Source organism: Podarcis liolepis (genome assembly GCF_965112155.1).
Source record: "Podarcis liolepis genome assembly, chromosome: 14".
Taxonomy (NCBI): Eukaryota; Metazoa; Chordata; class Lepidosauria; order Squamata; family Lacertidae; genus Podarcis; species Podarcis liolepis.
Window position 1 is genome coordinate 36445829 of NC_139569.1, and position 27398 is coordinate 36473226.

General features: G+C 46.9%; 1 long non-coding RNA gene across 2 annotated transcripts in view; it reads left to right on the top strand.

Moving 5' to 3' along the window:
* Positions 1-10847: 10847 nt before the first annotated feature.
* The window catches only part of LOC310693410, a 93429-nt gene continuing 76878 nt past the window's right edge, over positions 10848-27398 (top strand). For both annotated transcript variants that reach the window (XR_014519140.1, XR_014519141.1), the window contains exons 1-2: positions 10848-11155; positions 21473-21889. This is a non-coding gene — a long non-coding RNA (uncharacterized lncRNA). The remainder of the gene's footprint in view (positions 11156-21472; positions 21890-27398) is intronic.

Consider the following 27398-nt stretch of genomic DNA (forward strand, 5'->3'; position numbering starts at 1 on the left):
TTAAGTCATAGGGAGTCAGAAATCCTTGCCGATCTACTGCGAAACACTCAGATATCTACCAGGAGATGCAGCAGATCGACCTTCTGCCCAACCCTGCCTTAGGAAGAGGGGGCTTAGCTGCGTATATATTTAGGGAAGAATGAATTCTGTTGAACCAACCCTCTCCAGAAATCCCAAATATTGGCACACCAGGCAGACAGAAAATCCTGAACAATTGCGGGTGGAAAATAGCTTTCTCTGTTCAGATGAGACACAGGGAACCCCAAGAAGCTGCCATCTGGTTCAGTGTTGTCCACACTGGTTGGCAGCGGCTCTCCAGGGTTTCAGGCAAGGGGTCTCCTACCCCATCGGGGACTGAACGTGGGTCCTGGGACCTTCTGTAAGCAAAGCCTTCTCTCCGCCACTCAGCTACGGCCTTTGCCAGTTAAAAGACATACAATGAGGTACCAGGTTTGTTTGCAAAGCATATTCATAATGACGAGGTGGAGACGGGTGGGAGACGATGGTGTTCCCTTATAACGTTTAGTATTTCTGGGGAAAAACGACTGTGATCCCTGCACTTTGCAGCGCGCATGGAGACGGGGTTATTTCTTTGCAAACAGGCATAGGATTGGGACCAGCATGGCTATGATGTCTCCCAGTGGTCCCAAATTTCGGGCACATATACAGCTGCAGGAAAGTAGTGTCGGGGTGGGAGGTGGGGGAGCGAATTTATTTGTGAACCAGGATTTTCAAACAAGCAATCCGGCCCTCCGCGCAATAAAACGGACCCTTCGCTTCTCACGTGTAAATGGGATTAACTGGCGTGGTGCAGTTTGAACCCGGGGTAGGTTAGTATGGCTTGAAGTCCATACTGCAGTTTTGACGCCTGCGTCACTGCCTCTCCCGCTATATAAAGGGATTTTGAGAAGTCCCATTCCTTCCGGAACGCTTCCTTTTTTTGAGGGGGGGGGGAGAGAAAAGATCTCCAAAAGGTCAACATGAAAAGATTGTCACGAAAACAGAATGGAAGCGAGTCTGTCGATTTATTTTATTTTATTTTTATTTGTTCTATTCGGGCCCCCCCCTCCTAGAAAAATCCTCTTTTCTTGAGGAGGTAAAGGGAAACGAAAGGAATCCATATGAGCATCGGAATGCCCTTTTAGTGTGTGTGGTTATGGATAGTTTTGTGGCGGGAGTGAATCCTTTGGCATCAAATTCTCGCAGGTCAAAAGCATTGTGCTTTAAGGAAAATGCAAAAATATATATGAAGCATTCCACCGGAAACACTGTAATCTAGTGTGATTTATTCAGGAAAGTGCGTGTGGAACCCGTTGGAGCCTTCAGTGACGATGAGTAGCAAATAAGAAATTCGTGGGGAAATTTCCGTTTCCAGATTTTCTTAAGCGAGCCAGCAAGTGTTAAAAAACCAACAAACCTCTTAGCCTGATCGTCGGGTGGTGGGGAAAGGCAAACCCAGGTTTTATAATAGCATTAGGATGGCATTGCAATGCAAAAGCTTCAACTTTAGCCCATAAAATATGGTGGGTGTTTTGGGACAGAGTGGCGGGGAGAAAGTTAGGAGCAAAAAGATAGAATGCATATTTTTCTGGAGTAACATCTACAAAGCTGGGCGACGCAAAGCCGTGCAATTCTCAAAAGGGCCGCTAGGGGCCGCCCTTGCTCACCGCAGACCTGGCAGAGCAGCTGCCAATCAAAACAGCTTCGGATACTTCGAAAAATATATAACACTCCTAAAACAAAAAATCGTCATTCACCTTTTAAAACCGATGTTGGCAGGAAGGGTCCTAAAATTAAATGTCGCACATCTGTGCATTGCCAGCCTCCTTATATATTTAGCAGGTTTTGTCCTACTCCCATCAGATTCTCGATGGAATAATATTTTAGGGGATATAAATGTAAATGCATAGCTTTAATTAAATAGGCGAACTCTGTGAATATGCCGTGGGTTTTTGTTTTCACGTGTCTGAGTGTTTCACTGTGGGTGCATGCATTGGCGTATGATTTATTTATTTATTTACATATATAAATATTATAAACGTCAGAGGAAAACTTGGCTTAGAGACGCAAGAGTCGTGCTGCCATGTTTATTGCGTAGGCACCTCGTCCCACGATATTGCAAACTGATATACTCTCTAAAATATAGGAGGAAGAGCATTTTAAGCCAAAGAGTAAACATACAAACAAAATATGTATTTATTGAACGCCCGTCTTTTCATACAATCTACAAGCAGAATTTTGCTTCGGTTAAAATACACCGGAAGGCTCATCTCTTTCCTGGGTTATCGATTTCGTCTTAGTGGATGAATGTTCCAGAAAACTGTAGAGGCGGGGAGCGTAAATGTTGTCTTTTTTAAAACAACAACAACAACAAAAATTACAAATTCACGAATTTATTCTGTTTAAATTATTTTTTGTTTGCAAAACCGGTGGTGCCTGGAGCGAAGCAACCGGATTCTCACGCCACCTCCGGTTCCTTTTTTTCTCCAGCATCCTTTTGCCTGGAAATAATGTATAAAAGAAAGAAAAGTGCGCTTTTAAAAACTGAAAATCTTCCGGCGTCACAATGGAATTTCCACTTCTTGCGGGAAACCGTTTAGATACTGACAATGTTCCAAATCTGCGGGGTGTGTAATCGTGCAGTTTCTCTTCCTCCCCGCTCCTCAATATTTACCTTTTAAAAAAACAACCCCCCCAAAACACACACACACACACACACACACACACACACACACAAGCCAGACTGTGCGGGGTTAGAATTTAGACATGACCATCTCTAGGGATGTGTGTGTGCGTGTTAGAAAAACAAATTCGGTTTCTATCTCCATAAATTTCATAAGGTTCGCTCCAGAAATCCATTTCTTAAGTGAAATGCTATTAGAAGTCATTAATTAATTAATTAATTGGGAAATATTAATCGAGGTCGAACATTTAACCCCGAAGTAGTCACCACTAGGAAAATAATCTTCCAGGAAAAGGGAGGTTTCTTTTTTCTTTCTTTCTCCCCCCCCCCCCCCCAGAAAACAAACAAGGCGGGCATGGGGGGGGGGAACGACGACGACGACGACGAAGACGACACCCAGCCCTGGAGAGAAGTAAACAAGCATATTACCTTAACGTGATTGCAATAAACAGGCCAGACAATTGACAGAAAAGGGAATTTGTTTAACCTCTCCTGCCCTTTCTCATTGAAACAAACCGGTCCCTTTTTGTTCCCGGGCGGCTTCAGAGGGAAGAGAACAGAATCCGGAGGTCAGGGGTTAAGAGCTTCGCCCATTCTCCTTGCTTTTATTTCCCTGCCCTTTTTCACTCAGGGGATCATCTTAAAAAAAAAAAGGGGGGTGAGGAAGGTCGCTTGATGACCCAGAAGTGTCCCTAGACATTCCATTACAGGATATGTGGATCTGGATAAGCCAAAGGATCCGATCTGTCAGGGGAGGGAGACCGAATCTTACCTTTCTAGGTCGGGGGAAGGAGGCAAAGAGACCTCCCAGACCATGCTAGGATGTTGCTGGTGGTATATTATATTTGGCACCCAACTTCTCGAGCTCTTGATTTCATAGCTCCGAGCTTGGTTTAATTCTCTCGGTTGCAGCCCACGTCCGTTCCACCCAACTCTTCTAGAAGCCCTTTGGCAGGAGAAGCCGGGCAGGAAAGGTTTATGGAATAAAGGAAGATGAAGAAATGGGCCAGGGCAGGGCGCGATGGAAAAGCATTCCGGGCAAAATTGAGGTCTATGAAGTCTCATTGATTTCAGAGAGAGAGAGAGAGATCCGTTTCGACGATCACAAGCACCAGAGACAGTTTTGAACTTTGGGTTGGATCGAGTCCCAACGTTTCGGTTCTGTTCTGCTTCTTCTTGAGAGTATAGTACATAAAGCCAAGCTATTTGAGAACACTCAAAATACAACCCAAAATTTCAAACGGCGTTGCTCTGATGTTTCTTTAAATATATATATATATATATAGAGAGAGAGCATGATACTTGCAAAACAGAACGGGAGAAGGGTGGGTTTTTTTGAGGGGGGGTTATATTAATAAAAGCGATAAGAAAAGCGATCACACATCCACAATGTGGATATTCAGTTGCTCTATTGCGTGTGCATGGCTATTGCAATTTTGTCCATTCCTAACGCGGAGACTACGTTCGGCTCCATTCGCGTCTCAGGGAGTTCACATGAACATTGCTTCGTCAAGTACTGGAAATCTATATTAGTCAACTTTCCCTGGTTTGCAAGGAGGGTGTGTGTGTGTGTTAGGTGGGGAAGTGGCAGAGGCGAAAGGCTGGACTTTGACAGCTTCGTGTTGAAAAGTTGTTCCAGTGTAGAAACTGAAGTATTTTGATTGCAACAGCAACGGGATATTATAAACTGGCCTCTTACACCCGCACGTGTGTGCGTGTGATAGTCACTGTCCAAAATGCGGCGACTGTTGCTACACACGAGCACGTGCTTTCTCGCACACATTTACACAGGCGTGAGAAAAATAAAACCAATCATGTATCGTCACTGTCAGTCACTTAGTCACACGTACACGCCAACAGATAGATGCACACACACACAAACACACACACAGGCGTGTTATAAAAACAACAACAACAATTATACGAATGTAAATCGACAGTCCCTGTAATACATACACACCAATAGGTGTGCCTCCTTCCATCCAAACTATTGGCGTGTTTATAAGGCAGGTTGTGTGTGTGTGTGTGTGTGTGTGTGTGTGTGTGTGTAACTTAGACCGACCTGTCTTTTTCTCCAGCCGTCTATCTCATCTGCCGTTCTTTATGGACACTGTTTTCACACAAACACACGCGAGCGCGAATAATGGAACTGGGTGCGTAAGGGAAACGGGGCTGAGTGAGGACGCAGACCTCAGATCAGAAAACTGCCGGTCGTCTCTCCCTTCCTCCGAACCGGGCTCCCCATCCGTTTATGGTGTGCACGCATCCCTTCCCCCGGTTCCGTCACCCCAGTCGTGAGGATAGTGTGCTCTGCCCGTGGGCAGAAATGCCCAGATAGCGCGCAGCGCGGAGGGAGCCTGAGCCCGTGGGGAAACTCTGGACTACTGGAAAGGGGGAGCGGAGGTTAGGGGGCAGGCAGGGGGCTGTGGATTTCTTCGCGTTAGCAGCGCCCCAACCGGGACAGGCGACCGCGAGCTCCGGAAGGCGGGGGCGGCCACAGAAGAAGCCTCGCTCCGAATCTTGCTCCGCAATCCAGTCCAGCGGAGCGTGTGGACGCCGCCTCGCTCGCTTCGCCAAAACTCGGTTGGCAGGGCTGGAACGAGAACGGGGCAGCTTTCTCGAGGTGGTTCTTCAGTCTAGGCTACTAGGAGGGCTGGAATAAACCCCTCGATGGACGGAGACTCCCGCCTCTCTCTTCTCTCTCTCTCGAGGTGGGGCAAAGAGAGAAACCCCCATCCTTGAGAGTTTCCCCCACCTAGTTCCCCTCTTCGCCTTTTGGGACCCACGCCGCCTCTTCTTCCTGCCTTTTCGAGGACTTGGGATTCCTCTCCCTTTTCTCCTTCCAAACTTTCCCCCAAGTCTGCGGACCCTCCATCCTTCTATCGCCCCTCTCCGCCCACCCCAAATATTTCATCGATGTTCCCCATCACTCACCCAACCTCTGCCTCTCTTCCTTCCTCAGCACAAGTCTGTAAGTTATTTCTCTCCCCCATTTATTCTGATAATGAAAGGAAAAAGAGCGACGAGGCTTGTTATTATAGATATTCATATATTTATTAGGCGAGCATCCACAGCCAGGAGCCTCGGAGGAAAGGAGGCGCCGGGGGCTTTTTATAGGTGACGTATAGACCTACGTGGGGTGCTCTGGCCCCACATGGCCCCTGCTTACAGGCTTCCCACATCCTAAAATGACATTTCCCCGCAGTCCTCCTCGTCCTCCCGCCTCCCTCTGAGGTGAGGAGGGAAGAGGGGCGGTGGGGGGAAATCAGCCTTCGTTGTTCTGCTCGGGAGACGAGCGACGGAGCTTCAGTTGCACAGAGAGACACAGAGACGGAGGAGCGCAGGGAGGGAGCTCTAAAAAGGACCCTCCATTTGTGGGAGGGGGAACGCTCAGGGGAACCCCCCCTCCCAGGAAGAGAGATCGAGAGCTGAGATCCAGCAAAGTGGACGGGGTCGCCAACTCCTCTCCTGCAAGGTAAGGTTATCGCGGTTCCTATTGCGTGGCGTTTGCTTAAGACACAGTAGAGAGAAAATGACTCTTCATTTCTTTCTTTTTAGAAGGGTTATTGGCTAAGGAGCTGCGGAGATTTTGGGGGTGTTTCGCGGGGTACAGAAGAAGGCTAAATTTTCAACCTGGAATATAAATGATGATGGCGGGGTTGGGGGGGGGGCTTTCCCCACCACAACAAATCACAAGTCCTGTAGTGGAATTTCTGACCTTTTACTGTCTGAAATTGACTTGGGCTGCCGCAGTGGCCCCGGACACGTGTCTTCCTTCCTTCCGTTGAAGGAGTCTTAGGATTTAGAGGAGGGTGTGTGGAATACACACACGCGCGCGCTTGTGTGTTTGTGCATGCGCGGGTGTGCGTGAGTGTGAAACACAAGCCATTCTAAGGTTGTTGACTGACTCTGTCTGGATTGTCAAGAAGAGTTTTCTGGATCCTGACTCTGGGCAACTCATTGGCACATTTTTGTCGGCCACTTCTAGGGGTTTTTTTTAGGAAGGGGAAGGATGCCCCTCTCCGTCTCTCACTCTCCAGATGAAGGCCAGCTGAAGCTCTCTTAGGCAAAAACTTATTATCTGTGTGTTTGCGAGTGGGGAGAGACTTTACAGCACCTTGTATGCAGGAAGGAGAAGGGACAATATAGTAATTTCCTCCTTTAGGATTTTGATTGATTGATGGAAAAAAAGAGTATAGACCCGCTTTTAAAATTGGGATGTAAGGTATATATGGGAGCCCTTTCCCTCAGCTCCATATGAACTCTCCGTTGCTTCGCATGGAGCAAAGGGAAAGGCGAGGGACAGCAATTCGTTGTTTGTTTGTTTTTTAAGGCTGGGAGTAATATTTGCACACCGTTAATCCGGATCGCAGTCCAATATTCTCCTTTTCACACAAGGGGGGACATGGAGGAAACGTTCATTCACTCGTATGGGCGCTAGGGAAAGAGGTTGGGGACTGAGAGGGTTTGGTTGACCGTGAGAAGCAGATAACTTGTGAATTTTCTCCCCATCGTCCTCAGAGATGTTAGTCTGGTGGTAGTAGATTCCTGGCGCACTAGATAACGTAGTGGGCTGGAACAGCTCTGCCCTGGACCCTGTGTGGATGTGTATAGAAACTATGATATATTAGTTGGATATTATCCTTCCTTTTGTGAGTTTAGCAGAGTACACCCCTTGCAGGAAAAATAGGAAGACTGCACACCCAGCCCTGACTTTATGACTTTCTTATCTGTTATGTGTGCTTGTGTGTCTATATCAATATCTAAATAGATTACACACACACACAATCCCAAAGCGAATTGTTTCCTGCAACGCTCAACTATTCCTTCTCGGAAAGCACAGAGCAGTTTTACAAGCAAAGGTCGACCCACACAGACACATACACACACGCCGACTCCTCGGGCTCGAGGTCCCCGGTGGTGTGCGCCTTTAAACACACCCAGACACACAGCACACACCCGCCGCACCATGGTCACCATTGGAAAGTTGCCTTGGCAGAAACTTCACTCAATAGGGCGACAATGGAGCCCCCGGGGCGGGCGGGACAAAAGGGGTTGGAAGTAGTTGAACTGCCAGGCACGTCCACCCCCCGGGTGCTTGAATTAAAAAAGAAGAAGGAGAAGGAGGAGAAAAAGAAATAATGAATGAGAGAGAGGGAGAGAGAGAAAGAAAAATGAAAGAAAAGAAATGTACGGGGGGAAGAGGGAGGGGGAAGCTAGAGAGGGACTTTTCTTTGCGCTGGTGAGAAAATACTCCGGGCAAAAAGTTGGTCCGGCGTCTTCATTTCAGCGCCAACGGAGCAAAGCTAATTCAATAGGAAACGCGAAGGTTTCCAAATAAAGAAGCGCTGTTAATGTGAAAAGTTCGTCTCTGGCGAATTAATTGTTAGGGCAAATAAACTCAGCCACGGAGAGACGGCAGTAGGTCGGGAAGGGGATTATTACTATTATTTTCTCTTAACTGCTGGTTGACGTTTCCTCTGCAGTTACGCAATGATTTTTCAGTGCTCGTCCTTTCGCGGAGAGAGTTTAAATCTAACCCACACAACGCTATCTCAGATACTTCCGGGGGAAAGGAAGGATGTCATTTGCTGTTGTTGCTTTTATTTTATTTTATTTTAAAAAAATATTTATTTATTATTTTTTTTAAAAAATAAAATACGACCCTTTGTCATAAAGCAAAATGAGACAGAAATCGTGGCAGGGCCTGGTGTTTTCCAAGAGAGCGCCGTGATACTCGGAGCATCTTCTAAATGGGAATTTGTATTTTCCTGTTCAGAAATCCGAAGCGATCAGCAAGATTTTTGTAGCTATCCCATCTATTGTATAGCTGCCTCTTCCGAAGTTTGGTTACTGCTAGCGAAGGTTTGAATACCTGTTCTTGTGGTTTCAACGTTTTATACCATAGCGCCTCTTTATTATCCCGTGTTGTGTGATCGTATATTTATATATCTATCTATACATACATAAATACATACATACATACACATATATATGCATATATATGTATATATGTATATGCATGTGTGTATATATATATATATATACACACACACAGATTGAGTCTACAGTCCAAGTTGGGAAATATTAATGGCCCAGAGAAAAGAGTTGCAGAAGCAACGGTTGGTTAAATAATAATAATAATTTTTTAAGCGAAGCATACTGAAAAATGCAGATTATTTTTTGTGTGAATATGGAAAATAAATTCATTACATAACAGAAGGCTGAGCAGGAAGGAGAAACAAGACGTTTGGAGATAAAATAATAATAACAGGTGTACAGTGCTAGCTTAGACAGGTCTACTCAGAAGTAAGTCCTATGAAGTGGGCCTTATGACCAGATAAGTGGCTATAGGAGTGCAGCTGCAATTACTATAAAAAAGGGAGGGGATCCAAATACATAAATAAATAAGACAGCGACTAGAGCTGCTCGAGGCTAATGAAAGCACGGCGCGGGGGGAGACGTGGAATCAAGAAGAGAGAGAGAGAAGAGAACCAAAACGGGAAGGAACTGATTTAAGGCTCCAAATGCTCGAATTCCAATTCAGATGTCCACACGCCCACATTCACCTAAGCACAGCACCGCCTCGCACCGTCGGTTTTATTGGGGGTGGGGTGGGGTGTCGTCTGTTCCAGCGCAACACTGGAATGGCCCGCAAGGGGTTAAACTGATTGCTCATGAACTTGGCCTGTCTGTCTGTCTGGATTTTGATGGATGGGGTAGACCCCGCTGGCAAGTTCAGGCGGCAAGACCTCCCCCGCGGCTTCGGCGGTCCTGGGAAGCAGACGACAGAGGGAGAGGGCGGGGGAAGGGGAGGGGGAGGGGGGCGAGGGAGGGGAGGGGGAGACTTCACTTCCCCGTTACTCCCCCTCGCTTTACTACCGCAGCTTCCCACCCTTCTACCTCGCTGCAGAGGAGGGCGAAGTTGCCCGATCTCGGATAGAGAGCTGCTCTTTCCTTGGCCTCTTCAAGGCCCCTAATTCTCTTGGAATGGGATGGAGAGACAGGTAGAGGGGGAAGGTGGATCCACGCGATGGAAGGAGAAAGCAGGCTGGGAGAAAGCGGGGCTGGGTTTCAGCATTTGGACAGCGCCCGAGGCACGGTACCCACGGTGGGCGAAGAGGGGCATGGAGCGAGAGGCAAGCGCAGAAAGCGGGGGGCCAGTAGAGAAGAGGGTCTCTAGGGCGACCCCCTTCCTCCCTGGCTTTCAGATCCCACCGTGGGGGGGGGGTGAAGTTGGGGAGGGGGCCTCTCTGGGTTTGAAAATGTGGGGTGGGGAAAGAGGTTTTCCTAGAATCCAGGTGCAAACCCAACGTGCCCGCGAGCTGTTCCTCTGGCTTGCTCTATCTGCCCATCTGTTTACCGACCTATGGCGCGCACTCCATCTATCATCAGGAGAATTAACAGACAGACAGACAGACAGACAGGATGTATGGGTGGCTATAAAGGCAACAAGGAGGGGAAGGGAGAGAGGGTCACCTAACCACTATCACAAAAATATCAGTTATGTCAAAGAGGCTATGATCATTATCCTTCCTGCTCCAAGACTTTTTCTCCTACTCAATCCCCCATCCCAAGATTCCGAAAGACTTGGGGGTTTGCTCAGCAAACCCCATTACCCCCCTTCCACAATACCTCCTCTCAACGCCCTGCAAAGAATGCGGCAGAACCAACCTCCCCTCAAAAAAAAACCGCCTCTTTTACCTGCCCAGAATTCCACCCCGTTGGTCATTCCCCTATCCAGGAGGGTTTGAGGACTGGTGGGGGGCTGGTGGGGCAGGTGGGCGGGTATAGTGTTGGTTTTCTTCTTCTAAGCCTGCCTGAGCTGTTTTCAAAAGGCCGTCCTTATGCAAGCCTATCAGAATGGACTCCCTCTCCCCCTCCCCGCCCCACCACAAGCCACTTTCCCTTTTTAATTGGAGCTCCACCGGAGTCTTAATTACAGGCTGAGAGAGGGAGGGCAGGCTGAGATTTCGGCTCGGTGGAGAAGCCTGGCCAAGCGCCCCCTCCCCTCCCCCTCCTCCTCGCCTCTCCTCCTCCTCCTCCTCCTCCAGCCGCCCCTGATTGGCTCGAGTAAGACGCTGCTGCTCTGACGTCACCCAGCCTGCCAGCAGACCAGGCTTTCTTGGAAAACGACCAGAGCTTTTGGAGCTAAGAGGAGCTGGCTGGGCGCGCGGAAGGAAGCCCAGCGAGAGGCGCCCTCCTTCTCTTAAATCCCCCCTCCTCCCCACCCCTCTCTCCGCTCCCTCAGAGCCAGAAGGGGGAAAGGGGGGCCGGCCAGGAGGCCCACACAGCGAGACTGAAGCCGTGGATCATCCTCGGCTGGGAAATAAGCTACGCAGCAGCTCCAATCGCCTTTCGCCCCATCTTCTTCTCCTTTTTATTATTATTGTTCTTGTTATTTTCTTGGCCACGGATTTCTTCTGCCTGCCTGCCTGCCTCCTCCATCACCCGTGCTTGGAGCTGCCGCGTGTAAGTGCTGATCTTGCTTGCTCTTCGCCGAGAATCCTGCCTGCCTGTCTTTCTTTTCTCTCGCTCCCCCACAACCACGGGGGAAGGCGTTAAAGGCTGTGGGTTTTTGGGCCCACCATCGTAGAAAAGAGAGATGGGGAATCGGTTGGGTTAGAGGCGGTGGAGACGGCTATGGAGTGATGGCGCTGCTCGCCTTTGAAATAGTGTCTGGCGTGAGGTGGGGGGGGGCGTTCAGGGGGGTGCTGGCGTTTTGAGGGGGGTGGGGGGCAGAAGGGGAACGGATTTGGGAACGATCGAGGGTGCCGGGGGACGAAAGAAATATCTCTCCCCCCTTCTGTAAGAGAAAGTTGATCTTCCTTTGCTGCTTTGAATAAGCAAACGAGGCAAAGAAGGAAAGGAAGACGAGCACGTGTGAATTGCAGGTTTGGGGAAGGGAAGTAAGACCGTGGGAACGCGGGGAAGAGAGAAGAAGGCGCTCGGGAGGAAGGAAGAGGGTGTCGGGAGAAGTCCTCCCAGGCCTTCCTTGGTTGCAGCTTTGGATCTTGACAAAGCCGGGTCTGCGTGCGAGTGTGTTTTTGCTCCCACCCGCTGGAAAAAGCTTTAAATAGGTAGGCATCCATGGCTTTGGGAAGTAGCCGGGCTCTTGGGATGTTGCGCACGTGAAGGCGAGGGGAGCCAAAGGAAGCAGGGGTGGGTGGAATTGTTCGAGGCTGCGATCCCCTTACACGCTGCGCGCCGTGCGTGATTACTGGCTCCCGAGTAAAGCTTGCTTGGATTGTACTTGCGCGCCGATGGATCGGGTAGCTGCGTTACGCTGCCGTTGAGGAGCGTGGTGGCGGTGGCGTCTTCCCGCAGTCCCAGATTAAAGGCATCCCCTGATAGCATATGGGTTGTAACCAATGCTAGTCCTGCTGGGTGTGTAGAGCCCTTAAAGTGAGTGAGGATGAACTAACTGAGGCCCATTGCTTTCAATGGGTCTACTCTGAGTAAAGCTACGTTAGCTACCACCCTTTGCCAAGTCAAGGCATTCCGAGAGTCTACTGTGCGTCTGTCTGTCTTCGGTTCTTGGGCTGTTGGAACTCAGAGTGTTGCGAGGAGGCCTTGAAGTTCATCGCCAGCATTTAATAACAACACTAACAGAAGAAAGTAATAACTGCACTAACACTAGCGATGATGGTGCTGGTAAATAATAATTATATTAAATAATTATTAAATAATAATTATATTAATAATGCATCTTTTTGGTGTCTTTGTCCCGAATCCACCACCCGAGGCAGCTGCCTCAGTCGGCCCACTGTTGGGGACGGCCTTAAGTTTCAGGCTTGTATTCCACATTTATGGATTTGTTTCCAAGATGCGCTGTAGAAACGAGGGGAGGAGTTGTTGGTTTCTTGGACATTCACATAGTTACTGAGGTGCTCTGAGCTGGTCCTTACCAAACCTTAAAAAAGATATCGATCCACTTCTCCCCAATGCTCGCTCTTGTAAAAGCCACTTCTGAGACTATTATTTACGCGGAGGGCATTAGAAAGATTCTTCACCCACCAGTTATTTCAAAAGGCTTTGTTCTTTTCGAAGGGCCCGTGGGTTTGTGGTGAGCGTGTGCGATTTGCATGGGATGGTTAATATTGCAAATTCTCTTAACAAACAAAATGGGTTCTGTAGTGTTTCGATGCCCATGGCGCAAAATATTTATATAAGAGTATATATATATAAGAGTAACGGATTTCAAGACACGTGTGAAATATCCCAGGCTTACAGTGGATATTTTTTGAGAGAATGATAATGATAACCACAACAACAATTACACTTTTTACATGATGTCTGGCCTTGGAAACACAGTTAGAGAGCATCCCATTTAGAAGCATTGCTTACTGTACATTACCGAAAGGAGGACAGCCACTAAGAATGAATCATTTAATTTGCTGTTATTGGAGGCAGAAACCCTAACTAACGTTGAGGGTGGGGGCGGCGGAACTGGGATATATTTTCTATCGCAAGTTACAGCCGCTGCATTGATACCTAGGTAGCAGCGAATGCTTGTGCGTCTGGATTTATTGCCTTTGCTTAACTTTCATTTTAATAGGTATCATTTCTCCTTCCTTACCTTTCTTTTCTTCCTCTTATTTTTCAGAGTCCATTAAAATAATAATAGTGAATTAGAACGATTTACACCGATTAGGCCTCAGCCTTGAGCGTGTGCCTGGGGATATAGCATATGATATTTTAAGTTGCGCCCCTCAAAACAGGCCAGGCGTTCAAAGGACGTGCATTCCTGTCTAGATCACGGTCCCCTCACTCCCCGACGCTTGTTTGGAAGGCAGTATAAAGAGAAAAACAAACACACTCTGCCCCTCCTCTCTCCCTCAGCTTTCCCCTCCGTTTCTGGAGCGGCCGCGTATACACCGCTCATGATGGGACTCTTAATTACTCGGCAAAGCGAGGCTTCCCAGTTCACCGCCCTTACTTTTCCCCCAACCAGCCCGCTTCTTATTTCTCCAAAAATACCCCCCTCCGAACCCTTCGGGATCTGCGGTGCGAAGTTGGCAAAGAGAGAGGTGAGGGGACCCAGCACAAACCAGGAGATTCACCTGACTGAGTCCACCGAGCAAAGAAGCGTGTATGTGGTTATTCGAGATTGGCTAAAAATAACTTTCCCCTAATTAAAGAAGACCTGACGTCAGACATGCTCAGGCGTAAAAAAAAAGGGGGAAGGCCTCGAGAGATGATGTGTGTAGTTTTCTTCTTTCTTTCTTTCTTTCTTTCTTTCTTTCTTTCTTTCTTTCTTGGAGAAGAGGAGAGCAGGAGGGCTTCTTTAATTTTGAATGTCTTGGAAAGCGAGTGCCGTGAGGTTGGGGCTACGATTCTTTCTAGCTGGCTGGTTGGGAGCCTTTTTTAAAATGCTCATCTCAGTAAAACCAGGCACCATTTCTCTCTCTCTCTCTCTCTCTCTCTCTCTCTGTGTGTGTGTTATGATTTTGCAACGCTAAAAAAGAAACTACTCTGGTGTGCGTCTCTCTCTGTGTTGTGCTTTTGGGCGTTGAAGTAACGACACGGTGTGGAACACAGTCAGCCTAGGGGGGTTGTGTAAGCATGCTGGAGGGAGGGAGGGAGAGGGGTGGAATGGAGAAATATCACTGGGGAAATCTGGCCGCCGCCATGTGAGCGTGGTAGCTGCCGAGCCTGCTCCCCCTGCGAGCCTGCGGCCCCGGCGACTGCGAGCTCGGCCTGCCTTTTCTGCACCAGCGCACCGACAGACAGACAGCCGTGTTACATGGCTCCCTGTTGGGACTTCCACGCGATTTCCTCCCTCCCCTCCCCACGCCTCCCTCTCCCCGCCACCCTTAAATCCCCACATTTAAAGCATTCCTTTGCAGGAGCACAAAGCTGTTAGAAGGGAGCGAAAGCTTTTGCTCCCTAGGCCCATTTCACAGCTATAGGGATGGGGAGCATTTCTCCTGAATGGTACCCCAGTATTGGGAAGATCTGACCCGTCCAGTCTTCCAACACGGACCCGTTCACTTCAGAGCAGCCACGTTGGCTGCGGTGGGGCACATTCCCAGAAAGTGGGGTTGTAGATTCTTTCCTCTCTCCCCTTCTCTTCGCCCTCATTTTCATCCCTGTATCTCCTCTCCGCCTTCCACCCATTGGTCTCCTCTTGGGCTGGATGAAGACACATTCTTCACCTCCCAGAATTGGGCTCAGCTACGCGTCTGAGGTGTAGGAGAGATTTTGAAAGATGCCTTTTGGATTTAGTGGCGCCCTTGAAATCTTCTCCCATCTACTACTCCTAGGTAGGGGATGGCGGTGACATGGCTGCAGCCAGGACACTCTGTCTTTGTACTGAGGCTTGATGGATCCGAGTTGGGCCTTGTTAGATTGACACCCTGCAGTCTACCAAAGTCTTGGAGGCCAGGGAAAAGAAAGAAAGTCTACAGCCCTCTTCGGGAAGGTTGGCAACCACCTTAAATGCAATCCTTATAAAACAACCAATAACTGTGACTTGTTATTTCAATTAGAGTCGAATTGCATCTAGCTTTGATGATCTGGTGGAAGAGCGAACGAGTCTGAATCGATTTGTTAGAATGGAATCCTATACATTTCTAATCAGAAGTACATCCCCCAAGTTCAGTGGGGCTTACTCCCAGATAAGTGGGTTTAGGGGTGCAGTTTCAGTCTTTAAGATGGCACCAGACCCTCTGCAACAACAGACTAAGAGCGTTGACACCCCTCTGGAAGTTTTCTTCATCTTTTATAATTTCCGAGGAGGGGAAAAATATTTATTTAATAGGGGACTGTTCATTTTCCATCCGTTACAAATAGCTCTAGCCAGAGGCGGATTATACCTAGATTAGAATTTCTTTTTTTAAGGTTGGGGGAGAATTTTTTATTATGTAACCTGATGCACGATTTTGCTATTTGTTTACTGTCCCTTACCAGAAAATTTCCCATTGTATTAGAAAGGAGGGAGCGGAGGGGGCATTAAGGAGATTTTATTTTATTTTGCAAGAGGCGAGCGGGTGAGAGATGGTGAACAGATGATGCAAATATGTGGCGGCAACGAAGGCACGTTCAGGGAAGCTAGCTTCCAGCACCTTGGCCAGTGCCTTCGCCCTCGGATTTAAGCAACGCTTCATTCTTGGGCAGCCGGTGGAGAAGTAGGGAATTGTGTTCCGCGGCAGAGTTAGTCCCCAACCGCATTTTCCCATCCGGAGACCCGAGGGAGGAGACCTCTCACTGGGGTTGCGGGAAGGCTGGCGTGCTCCCAGTTTCCAAAAGCCTCTCGGAGGATCTGTAACGCGAGACAGCACCAGGAGGTTAGGCCTAAGGTTGCTGGCAAGACTATCCGGGGCTTGGCCAGAGCTAGCCTACCTGCTGAATGATGGTGGGGGTTTGAAAGGAAAGTGCTGGACAGAAATGGGGCAGGAACGACTGCTTGGCCAGGCTGGCTAGTAGCTTGGCACCAGGCAAAAGCGGATCCGGTCGCCTCTTGCGTTCCTTGGTTCCTTTCCTTCTTCGTGTTCCGTGGATTCGAAGCCCCCCTCTGGAAATAGTGGTTTGATCCAGGGATTATTTGATTTATTTAGATTATATTTAAATTCCTTATTTCCTTCCCTTCATCTCTCCCTCCCCTCTTTTTACCCGTCGTTCACCACCTCTCTCTGTCTTATCAATATTCTATCTATCCATCCACACATATCTTCTTTCTTTCTTTATTTCCAACACCCACCCACTCAGCTAACAAATCTGTTTTATCCGGATTCAACGCACACGTAAAACAGCCATTCCCCATAGAGGAGAGATCCTGTGGCATTTAGCATCGATTTGAAACATACCGTTCAACTGCACGGGCAGATGCATAGAATATTGACTAGAGGAGACAAGTCAATGTGACGCGCACACACATTTAATGGCAACGACAACGTTTTAGATTTAGCTTGCTTGCAGAGGGGTAGCCATGTCTGTCGGTTGCAGCAAAAACAGTCTTGTAGTACCTTAAAGGCTAAGACACTCTGACTGTGGCAGAACCTGTCGGTTCTGGATTTAGGTTATCGAATCGTCTGCCTAGCTTGCAAGCTACCTGTGTGATGGGGGCGGGGGGCAGAAATCAGCTCGTCCAAGTGGCTTCTGCGTATTTGCGCACAGAGAAATAATGAATGCAAGGATTTTCCTTGCATGTTTTACGGTCATCCTGTTCAGGCGCTAGAGGAAATATCGCGCGCTTGGCCTTGAGATGCCTGCTTCTGTTTTCCACGCAGGAGGAGAAGCAGCAACAACAGTACAGGCAGAAACGAGCGGCGCGTTTCTACAAGGCCAGATTGGAGGGGGGGGGGGAAGCCTCGTTTTATTCCGAGAAGGGGAACCGGTGACCTTCCAGATCCTTCCTGGACTACCTTTCCCATCTTCCCTGACCACTTTCCACACGATGCCTGGCGCAATGCGAGTTGGGGTTCAGTAACACCCGGGTGTGTGTGTGTGTGTGTGTGTGTTTCACCAGTTCCCCATCCTTGATTCAATCGCAAACCCTAGAATGAATGTCGGTGGAACCCAGAACATCATTCCGAACGCCTTTTCGCTAGAAATCTTCGGAACTTGATGGGCCTTCCCTTCCCTTCGCTTGCAACCCACACGGAAAATAAAATAAATTGAGAGAGCATCATCCACACGCCCCTCCCCACCACTGCACCGCATATTTCGCTCCTGCAAAGGTGCCGGGCCCTGCGGGCAACATACGTGGACTCAGGCGGAAAGGTTTTATATTTTCACGGAAACATGTAAGGGGAGGCGCAGAACATTAAGACTCTATACAGAAGTGTGAGCATTTGGGAAATGGCGTTCGAGAAGGTGGAATTTTGGGGATGGGTACTAAGCGGAGGGACCTACTAGCCAGCCACGGATAATCATCCTTTACTAAAGAGAACCACACCTCCTTCTTTTTGGAAAATCTACAGTAATTCCCTCTGGACCTGGGGAGAGGATCAGTAATATTTGGATTTTGTTTGAAAACCCCAAATTCTCAATGTTCAGTATCTTTCCCCCGCTTTCCCACCAGTCTTCTAGTCCAGGGAAATCTAATTCAAGATTAGTCCTTTAAAACAATCTGTCTTGCAAATACACTGGATTAGGCCGTGGGAGGAGGGGAGGGAGCTGCAGATCTGCTTCTGATCCGAAGTCAGATCCCATTCACTGCTTTCACTCCGGTTTGATCCACACGTTCTCAGTCCTACCCAATCAGATCCTTTCAAACGGCAACACGCGTGTACCATTCGCCCGGTGGGGTGGAGCGGTGTTTTTAAAGCGTGTTTGTTCCGAGTCAAAATTAAAAGAAAACGGAGGGTGGGGGAGAGTGAAGGAGCCTAATTTTCCTCCAAGAAATGGTGGGGAGAATGGAGGCGGAGGGCGTCGTCCCTGAAATCTAATCCCACCGTTCATTCAAAGGTTCTGGAATTAGAACACCGGACCTCGTGGACCTCCTCCGAAATTACGATTTATTGACAAAGTCAGGATTTTCGGTGGATACCTGTTCCGCTGACTTAGTTTCAATCTAAGTGTTTCGGTTTAAGTGACCTACGGAATGGTCTGAGAGCCCCTTAAGGTCCCTTTTCCATTGTACCTGGAAGGCGGTGTGTAAAGATTTTGCCTGGGGGTATTCAGAGAACTCTAGTGTTTCCTTAGAGCTTCAGTCCTAACATTACTTGGAAGTAAGTTTTGATGAAATCAAAGGAATTTACTTCCGAGGCCGTTTATTAAACTAGCCATTAGCCTTGTAGCTAATTTTTTTTTAATTAAAAAAAATCTTTATAGGGGGAAAAATCACGCGAGAATGTTGATTTAATGTTGATTTAATTTTTGAAGTAGTATAAGCTATTAGATCATATCCATTGGTGCTTTGTGCAGGTCAAGAGCCCGGAGATAAGAAAGACCCCCTTACCCAATATAATCTATCTAATTATTAGATTGCTATATGTGTGTGCGTGCGTGCGCGCCTGCATAGCGATAGGAAAACAGGAAAGACAGCCTTTGAAAATGGTTAAAAGCAGGGATCTATGTCACCCTCCTAAACATTCTAAAAAAGAATCCAAAAAGGCTGGATTGCTTTTGGGAATGCGCGCTAGAATGGAATCCAGTGTGTGGGGAATCTTGTTGATCTCTCTCGCCCTAGTGGCATAAGGGTGAGCCTAGTGCCTGGATATCAGCCGGTTTGGACTTGCAATCCTAAACCCACTCACTTCATAACAGCGCAACTCTAAGCATTTCTATCCAGAGGCAAGTTGATATCCTCAGAAGTAAGTCCTGTGGAATTCAAGCGGGGTTTTTGGTTACAGGAAAATGGGATTAAGGGTCGAAACCTAAATATCCGGGAACAGAGTGAGATTTACCTCTGGGTAAATAGGCGCAGGATTGTGGAGGCAGTTAGATCCCTCCGCCTTCTGAGATTAGCAGCAATCTAGAATTCCATGCAGGGAATGTGATCTGGAGGTGAAGCTAGAAGTCTTTTTAGGCGTGGATAGCTCAATCGGTTGAGCACGAGATTCTTAATCTTAGAGTCGTGAGTTCGAGCCCCGCGTTGGGCAAAAGATTCCTGCATTGCAGGGGGTTGGACAATATGACCCTCGTGGTCCCTTCCAACTCTATAATTCCAGGATTCTGTGGAAAATGTGTCACGTATAACTTGGTGCATTAAGATCAGTAACCTGCTGTGATTTAAACTGCAGCCCTCCGCCTGCACTTACCTGCAAGTAAGTCTCATTGAGCTAAAAAAAGGCCTGCCTTCTGAGTAGACGTGTATAGGAGTTCCACTGAAAATGTGCTTGGCGTTGGCCTGCTGGATGTTACCTTTATTTCGGAATAAAGGGTGGATCCGAGGCTGTTGATTCGCTATTCTAGAATTCCTTAGGTGCTGCTCCCTTGCCCAGGCTTCTAACCTTCCCCTTCATTCTCTGCTCGTTTTCAATCAAACATGCTTCGCGTTGCATTTCCGGATCTGATCTCGGTTTGGGGACCGTTTGGAAACCGATAGGAGGAGAGATTGTGTCTGATGCCGGTTCAGACAGTAATCGCTTCTAATGCCTGTATTGTTTGATCTGTGAGCACGTTGCCTATCGCTCGTTGTCGATCGCTCCAGTGTGTTAAAACGCGTTGAGGAGCGAGGCGTTGGTGCTGAAGGTGAGGCGGGTGTCTTCCACACGCAGCAGATCAAAGCAAAGACGCGTTAGGAGAAGAAGAAAGGGATAAAACCATTTATTTATTTTAATCATCTCGCCTCCTAATTCTGGGTGGTGCTTATTTGATAGAGTGCTGGAGCCAAGGGCGTGTTGCAATGTGTGTGCATTGTAAGTGAGAGGCTGGAGGCCGTAGAAAAATACGAGATAATTCATATTTCGTAACTGGGGCACTTGTTTTCCATTTTCAATTCTTCTAGGGAAAAATGCATCGTTCAGAGGAGAAAATATACTGAACGATTAGGCTCCCCAAACTCAGCTCCCCACACATTTTTGCCATTCCCGTGTTTGTTTCAAGAGGGAAACTGTCTCTGCTTTAATTTTAATTTATTTATTTATAATTTTTTTTTAAAAAAAATGTGTTGGGAGACAGGAATCCAGACAACATTAAACACTTTACATTTGGGGGGTTTTTCAACAGGAGAGATGTATTGGCTGGGGTTTGGGTATTCTTTTTACTAAAAGTAAAAATAAAATCCCACAAAACTCGTTGGAACTTAATCTCAAGCATGACTGCTGTCCTACGCGTTCCAGCCTAAGAAGAAGAAGCCCCCTCCCCATGCTAATAGCTCAATGTGATGATTTAAACATCTATGGGATAGGGGCCATAATCGGGCACGTTTGCTGCAGCCCTTAGCAAGTGTCTAAATCTCTCCCAATGAACTCAAGGGAACTTCATAGGGCTTAACTTTCGCTGGATCGGGCCCTGGGACGTGAGAAGGGCTCCTCTTTCGTGCTGCGGAGTGCAAGAATCCTCTCCATCCCCAGTGATTTTAAAATGATCTGATTTCACCCCCCCCCAAGAGTCTGCAAAATCCCAGGCCTCCCCCACGCCCCACCTCCCAACAAAGTGGTGTTAGATCGCCCTTAGTCAAGGGGCTGACCGCTCGTTCAGATCTTAATTTGCGTCACCCAGGGTTTAGACTGGAAGCGCCCATTGAACAAAATCAAGACCCCCCCCCACGCACGCAGTGGGTTTCTTTGAGCCCCCCAGAAAAGAGGAAATGTGCGTTGCAGGAAGCCCCGTTCACTTCAGTGGGGCTGGCTGCCAAGTGAAATGGCACAAGGTTGTGTTGCAGGCCTTAACTCAAGCAGGGAGAGAGGGCTGGGGTTTCGTATGGCAGACTTCAAAGAAATATTGTTGCCTAAAAGGAAAGGGGCGGAACGTGTGTTGGGTGGGGAGGCGTGGGAGGGAAAGAGCAAAAGAGGCGGGAAGGAGAGGTGATTTGAATGCGAGGCCGCCCATTGGCTACCAGCCCTGTTGACGTCACTTCCCAAAGAAGGGTGTTTAGCATCAGAAAAGGAGTATAGAACTTGGTCAGTAGAAAGAGGGCGAGACATCAGCCCAATATCTCAGGGTGTGATTTGAATGTAAACCAGCTGCTTCCCCGCAAGGGAAATGCCTCATTTCAGATAGTCAGAACGCAGCAATGGGTGACTTCTGCCAGCCATAACCTGCAGAGCAGGTCCTTCTCCCGCTTTTCCTTCTTAAATGAGTGCAACGCTGCTCTTTTTCTTCTCTCGTCTTCCAAAAAAGTTTCACTTTCTTTTATCTCTTTCTCTCTCCTCCTTTTTTTTGCTTTCTCGATGGCAGATCGAAGATCCAAACCTCGCCACTCTTGTTTTTTCTTCTGCTACCCCCGCCAAGTTGAGCCCAGCTTTATGAGGAGGGGGAAAAAAAAAGAAAAGAGATAGAGAGAAAAAGTGGAGGGGAGGAGAGCAAGAAGACGCCTCGGAAGAGGGAGGGCTGTTTCTGTCTTTGGTTATCTAGCTGTATGAGTGTTATCAAGCCATCATAAAGCTAGATAACCGAAAGTAGAAATGACTTCCAAAGACTTCTGGGAGCTGGGAGGCGAAGAGGAGCAGCTCGGAAGAAGAAGAAGGAGGAAAAGTCCGGAGAGCTGGAGACAAGGGGGAAGAAAACGAAGCCAAAAGATCAAGATTCTCAGGGAATGAAGTTGTCTGCGGCTGCTGGCGTTTGAGAAATGCTCCCCGCGTTGCTTCAATACAGGTATCCTCCTATATATGATTGCTGCTTTATGTTTCTTTCTAATGTGCTTGTTGTTTTAGGAGTTTTAATGATGATTCACTCTTTTTTCCTGCCCTCAGCAATTGTGTGTGTGCGTGCATGCAAATAGCCAGAAACCAAACCGGAGCAGGCTTGTGAGAACCTTGGGGGGGGGGGGCAAGTGGGAGGTAGCAGAAAACACAAATGATCCAAATAGATGTGTGTATGTGTGCACGCAGATATATATGGCCTGAAGTGAATTTGCAAGACTTGTAGATGCACCCCAAACTATTAAGACAGTGCAAAGTGTGAGGAGGAAGAGGCTGCTGTGTGTGTGTGTGTGTGAAGCAGCGAGTGTGCCTGAACTCTTTTGCAACAATGCCCCTTGATCAAATTAATCTATGTAGAAAGCCTATTAGCATTTGGAATTTCTCTCAAGCACACTACACGCCCCCCCCCGCTTTTTCCAGGCTCTTCCTTGGTTTGGGTTTGTTACAGGCCTTTCCCCCAAAACTCTGCCCCCTCTGTGAGGTCAAGTTCTTGATAATTTGATCACTTTTCACGGGCTTTGGCAGCTGCTTTTGTGTGGAGTTGGGGGTCTCTGTGCAGAGTGAAGTGGAGCAGAAATGAAGGGAGAGTTTCTTGAATAGAAGGGGCCTGGTTTCTAGGGCCAGACTTTAACATTGAGACTCTGCCTGCATATAAACTACCTGTTTTAACTGCTGAGACTTTTCTGTCTCTCTCTCTCGCCGACAACCCCCCCCCCATTCCCACTCTCACCACCACCACCACCTCCCCTCCTCCAAGTTGCCTGAATGGTTAACATTCATAAAGGATTCTTTACCTCCACTGCAAACCCCAGAGTTGAAACATAATATGTATTACAATGTCTAGCAAATAAAAAAGCAATTGGGGAAATCTGCATTCCGTTCCCATGGCAACGCAAAGCACAGCGCTAGCTCGGCCTAGTCTCTCACTCCTGGCACATTTTAGCCGCCAATTTGAGGCAAATAAGTGCTTTTTGCCTGATTTGGTTGGAAGCAACTCTCGGTGTGTCCCCCCCCCCCGCCAACCTTAAACCATGGAAAACAATTCACAAAAGATCACTATAATTCTTTCTTTCAGGAGCTGACTCCCTAGTTGGTGGATGTTGTTGACAGTCATTCCTCCCCACCACCACCACCAACAGAAAAACATCAACAATGTTTAGAAAGGTCCAGGGAATAGAGCTCTCCCCATTTCCTCCCCCCCCCCCACTGAGGGTTTGATACATTGCTTAGTATTACTAATCAATTAATTTAATTAAGTAGGTGTGTTAATTACTCACCTTTCAGTTGAAGGTCTCAGAGCAGGTTACCTAGTTTAAAAGAAAAAAACACAACCCAGTAAAATATAATATGCAAATGGCACAACCTGGCACAATTTGTTTATTTATTGCATCTACCTATCTATCATCTATCAGTCTATCTATCTATCTATCTATCTATCTATCTATCTATCTATCTATCTATCTATCTCTCTATCTCCCCTTTCTGCAAAGGCACCCAAGGCAGTTTAACACTTTAAAATACTAAAACAAAATATAAATCTGGACCTGTGACTTGTGGTGTGGAATAGGATGGGGGCACGGTTGTCTCATTGCAGCAGGCCGCAATCTAGCCTTTGCCTGCCTCCCTTGCTCTTATCTTCCTTCCCACAGGGCTGTTGGTGCTGGTTGGTGTTCCCATCATAACCAGTACAGATAAGCAACAATTTAATTCCTCAGACCTTAACAGCAACAGCTTCTCAATTTGTGGGACGCAAGCCATTGGGGCGGCATAAAGTATGCAGGGGTTCCTTCCTTTCTCCATCACCAGTTATGAACTTGGTTGTGTGTGTGTGCATTTGAGAGAGACAAAGACATGTATCTGGAACAAGGAAGCTTAGGTAGAGGTACTATTTTGCTCTTATAAGACTAGCCAAGTCAGGGCATTCATCCATCCAGCTCATCATGGTCTATGCTAGAGGTAGCCGGCATGGTGCCCTCCACATGTTGGGTTAAACTCCCATCAGTCCCAGCCAGCAATGCCAATGATCAGGGATGATGGGAGTTGCAGTCCAATGACAATGGCCATCACCATGTTGACTGCCCCCAGTCTACCCTGACTGGCAGAAAATCTTCAGGGTTTCAGACTGGGTCTTTTCTTAGGTCTACTTGCAGAGGCTGCCAATTGTGCCCAGGACTGTCTGTGTTGTGCTCTACTGCTGAGCTAAATGTCTTCCCTTGTTGTTTTAGTGTTTCCCTGGTTGCGTAGCTTTTAGGCATAAGCAGAGGTGCTCCTGTTGTACTCTTATAATGACAAAGTGGGGTTTGCTCCTCCAAATCCCCAGTTCTTGCACACATGGAAGCTGAAGTCCTCATGACTATGTGCAAAGATTTTTGCACATCCTCCCAAATGGGTGTTGAATTGGGAGGGCCAGAAATGAGTTGAAATTTAGTAAAAGTCAGAGTTTATTCTCTCCGCCCCCCAAAGCACTGCTTTACAACCAGTGCCTTAAAACCTGGTTGCACTACCCTTGGGATATGTAAAGATGTAATATGGTTCCACTGAGCATGTACAGAGTGATTCCCCCCTCCCCAAAACCGAATAACCACCAAATCTAACACATCTATGTTTGTGAAGTGCGTTGGAGAGCAGGAACCAAGCTGCCTAGACATGTAAGGCATAGGCTTATAGGAATGTGTGATTATGGAAGAAATTAAACATTCATTTGATCCATCTCATGCAGTATTCAGTTCCTTGCAGAAAGCAGCTTTATGCCATGAGGACATTCACAAGTTAGGCATGAGAGTGATGGTGGAAAGGCCATAGCTTAATGATAGCACACATGTTCCCAGGTTGCCAGCTCAGTTCTTCCGGATCTCCCTAACAGAGTTGTGAAAGTCTCCTAGCTAGAACCCTGGAAAGCTCCTGCAAGTACAGTAGATAACACTGAGATGGATGGACAAATGATTTGACTTTGTATAAGGCAGCTCCCTAAGTCCTCCCCTGCTGTTTATCACCACATTTGTTCTTCTGGGCTGGAACATCATAATAATCAGCCCCTTAACCTAACAGTTGTCAGGTGGTCTGTCTGTGATGAAATGGTTTAGTTCTTATTCTTAAAGCCACCCCAATAAGCGAATTACACACCATGCTTTATTCACTTTAGGAATAAATTGGGGGCATACTGAATTTGACCAGGAAAGTGGAATTAGAGAGGGTCGTACCACTGTATAAGGATTTGCTTATCTGTAACTTTTCAATATTCATACCACACTTGCATCCCGAGAGTGTGCATGTTTACTCAGAAGTAATTCTGCCTTGGTTCAGTGCAATTTACTCCCAAATAAGTTTGCCTGATAATACAACCTGTGTCTAATTCTTTGCAGTCGGTGCAAAAAACCCCCTGTGCACTTAGTGTTCCCTTTAATGTTTAGGACGGCCTTGCAAAACTGCTTGAATCAAGGTGGTTTTATTGTATCTATAGAACTCAAAGAGAAACAAAGGCACTACAGTGGTACCTCAGGTTACATACACTTCAGGTTATATACGCTTCAGGTTACAGACTCCGCTAACCCAGAAATAGTGCTTCAGGTTAAGAACTTTGCTTCAGAATGAGAACAGAAATTGTGCTCCAGCAGCGCGGCGGCAGCAGGAGGCCCCATTAACTAAAGCGGTGCTTCAGGTTAAGAACAGTTTCAGGTTAAGAGCAGACCTCTGAAACGAATTAAGTACTTAACCCGAGGTACCACTGTATAAGCATACATACAAAGGTGTGCTAGGTCTAGAATATTGCAGATTGTGCACATTGGATACTTTAGTACATTTTGCACATTTTGCTGTGGCTGTAGGTGTTCCCATCTTCTTAAAGAGTCAGGCATTTTCTCTCCATTGCTATGCTGCTGGAGAAGAATCTTGATCGGAGCAAAAAAGTAGATTTTACCAAAAGTAGCCTACCATTTATAGGAAATCTGAGTGGGTTTCGCTAATGGTTGCACTCTTGTACTTTTTCCCTGTCAGTATAGAGCCCAAAGTAAATGGAGGGGGAGGAATGGAACTCTGTTCCAGCTTTGTTAATAGTGCTTAACTTTTAAATGGTCTGAATTACTACTGAGCCGTTCCAGCTGAACTCTGTGGGGCTTGCTTCTGATTATGATTCTTAAGATCATGCTGTACGCTCAATTGAACAGAACAGGAAGGAGTTAAACCTTGTTCTTGCCAGTACATCCTATGTGGCTTTTAAAAAAAAAAAACTTGGAAGCAATAACCACAATGTTCAGTGGTACTTACTCTTAAGTAGAGCTGGGTGAGGAATTTGATTTTCTGTGAAATCTGATGCATATTAATATGAATGAACGGATTGGAATGTTAATTATCTCTTGGATTCTGTGCTTCTCTGAATTTTGTGATACATTTCCTGGCTCAAATGTAGCAAAATGTATCAACTAGGGTATTTTGGATAAAATACATGTAGGTGTATATTGAAATGCATATTGAAATACCTTTTTAAAACTATTTTTATTGCAGAATTTTTTTACAAAAATGCAAAAGGGGGACAGGGCAAACTTACGAATCAACACACATGAAATTGGCTTGAAACAGACAGCTCCATCCAATCCTACTCTCTGCTAAACATATTTAGGATGCAGTTTGTCTCCCACTGAAACATATGGAAGTTAGAAGAATGGAATGGTAGTGCTTAATTTTGGTTGGATTGGGCATTTTTTAACAGCTTCATTTCTTGTGCAGAAAATATTTTCAGGAAGTATTGTTTTAGAATATTCTGTGCTATTCTTCAAGATCTTGATTGGATTCACATTGGCGATTTTTTTTGAACGAGATTTGGATAGGTACTACCCAACAAGATTAGCTGGAGTGGTTACTTGACTGAATGCATAGAAAGATAGTTCTTGGAATCTATTCTTTGAATGAGTGGCTGCTTTTGGAATTCATGCAACAGAAAGATTGGCCCTCATTTAGTTTAGATCTGATTCGGTAATAGATCTGCTGAATCTGAATGTCAGTGTCACTGTATTTGACTTATAGTATCATGGGTTTTAACGTAAGTAATTTCACTGGAAGTTGGCTGTTTCTTAATTTATGATAACTGTTCATTTTTTAGCTCTTTCTCTGACTATTGTGGACTAGTTATCAGTCAGTAGTGCCTATTGTTTTTTGGATGGGTGTATTTACTTCCAGTATTCTGATCTATTAAAAATATACACCTTACCATTTATCAAGCATTTAAGGAGTTGATTGTTTCAAATTACTTTTCTTTGATGCACCAGGCAGTATTTACGTTGATGCATTTTTAAAGACTACTGAGCACCTTCAGGTTCATCACTTGATGCCTGAAAAATTAGGACATGGGTAGGCAAACTAAGGTCTGGGGGCTGGATCTGGCCCAATCACCTTCTAAATCCAGCCCGTGGATGGTCCAGGAATCAAGAGTAGAATGTGCCCTTTTATTTAAAATGCATCTCTGGGTT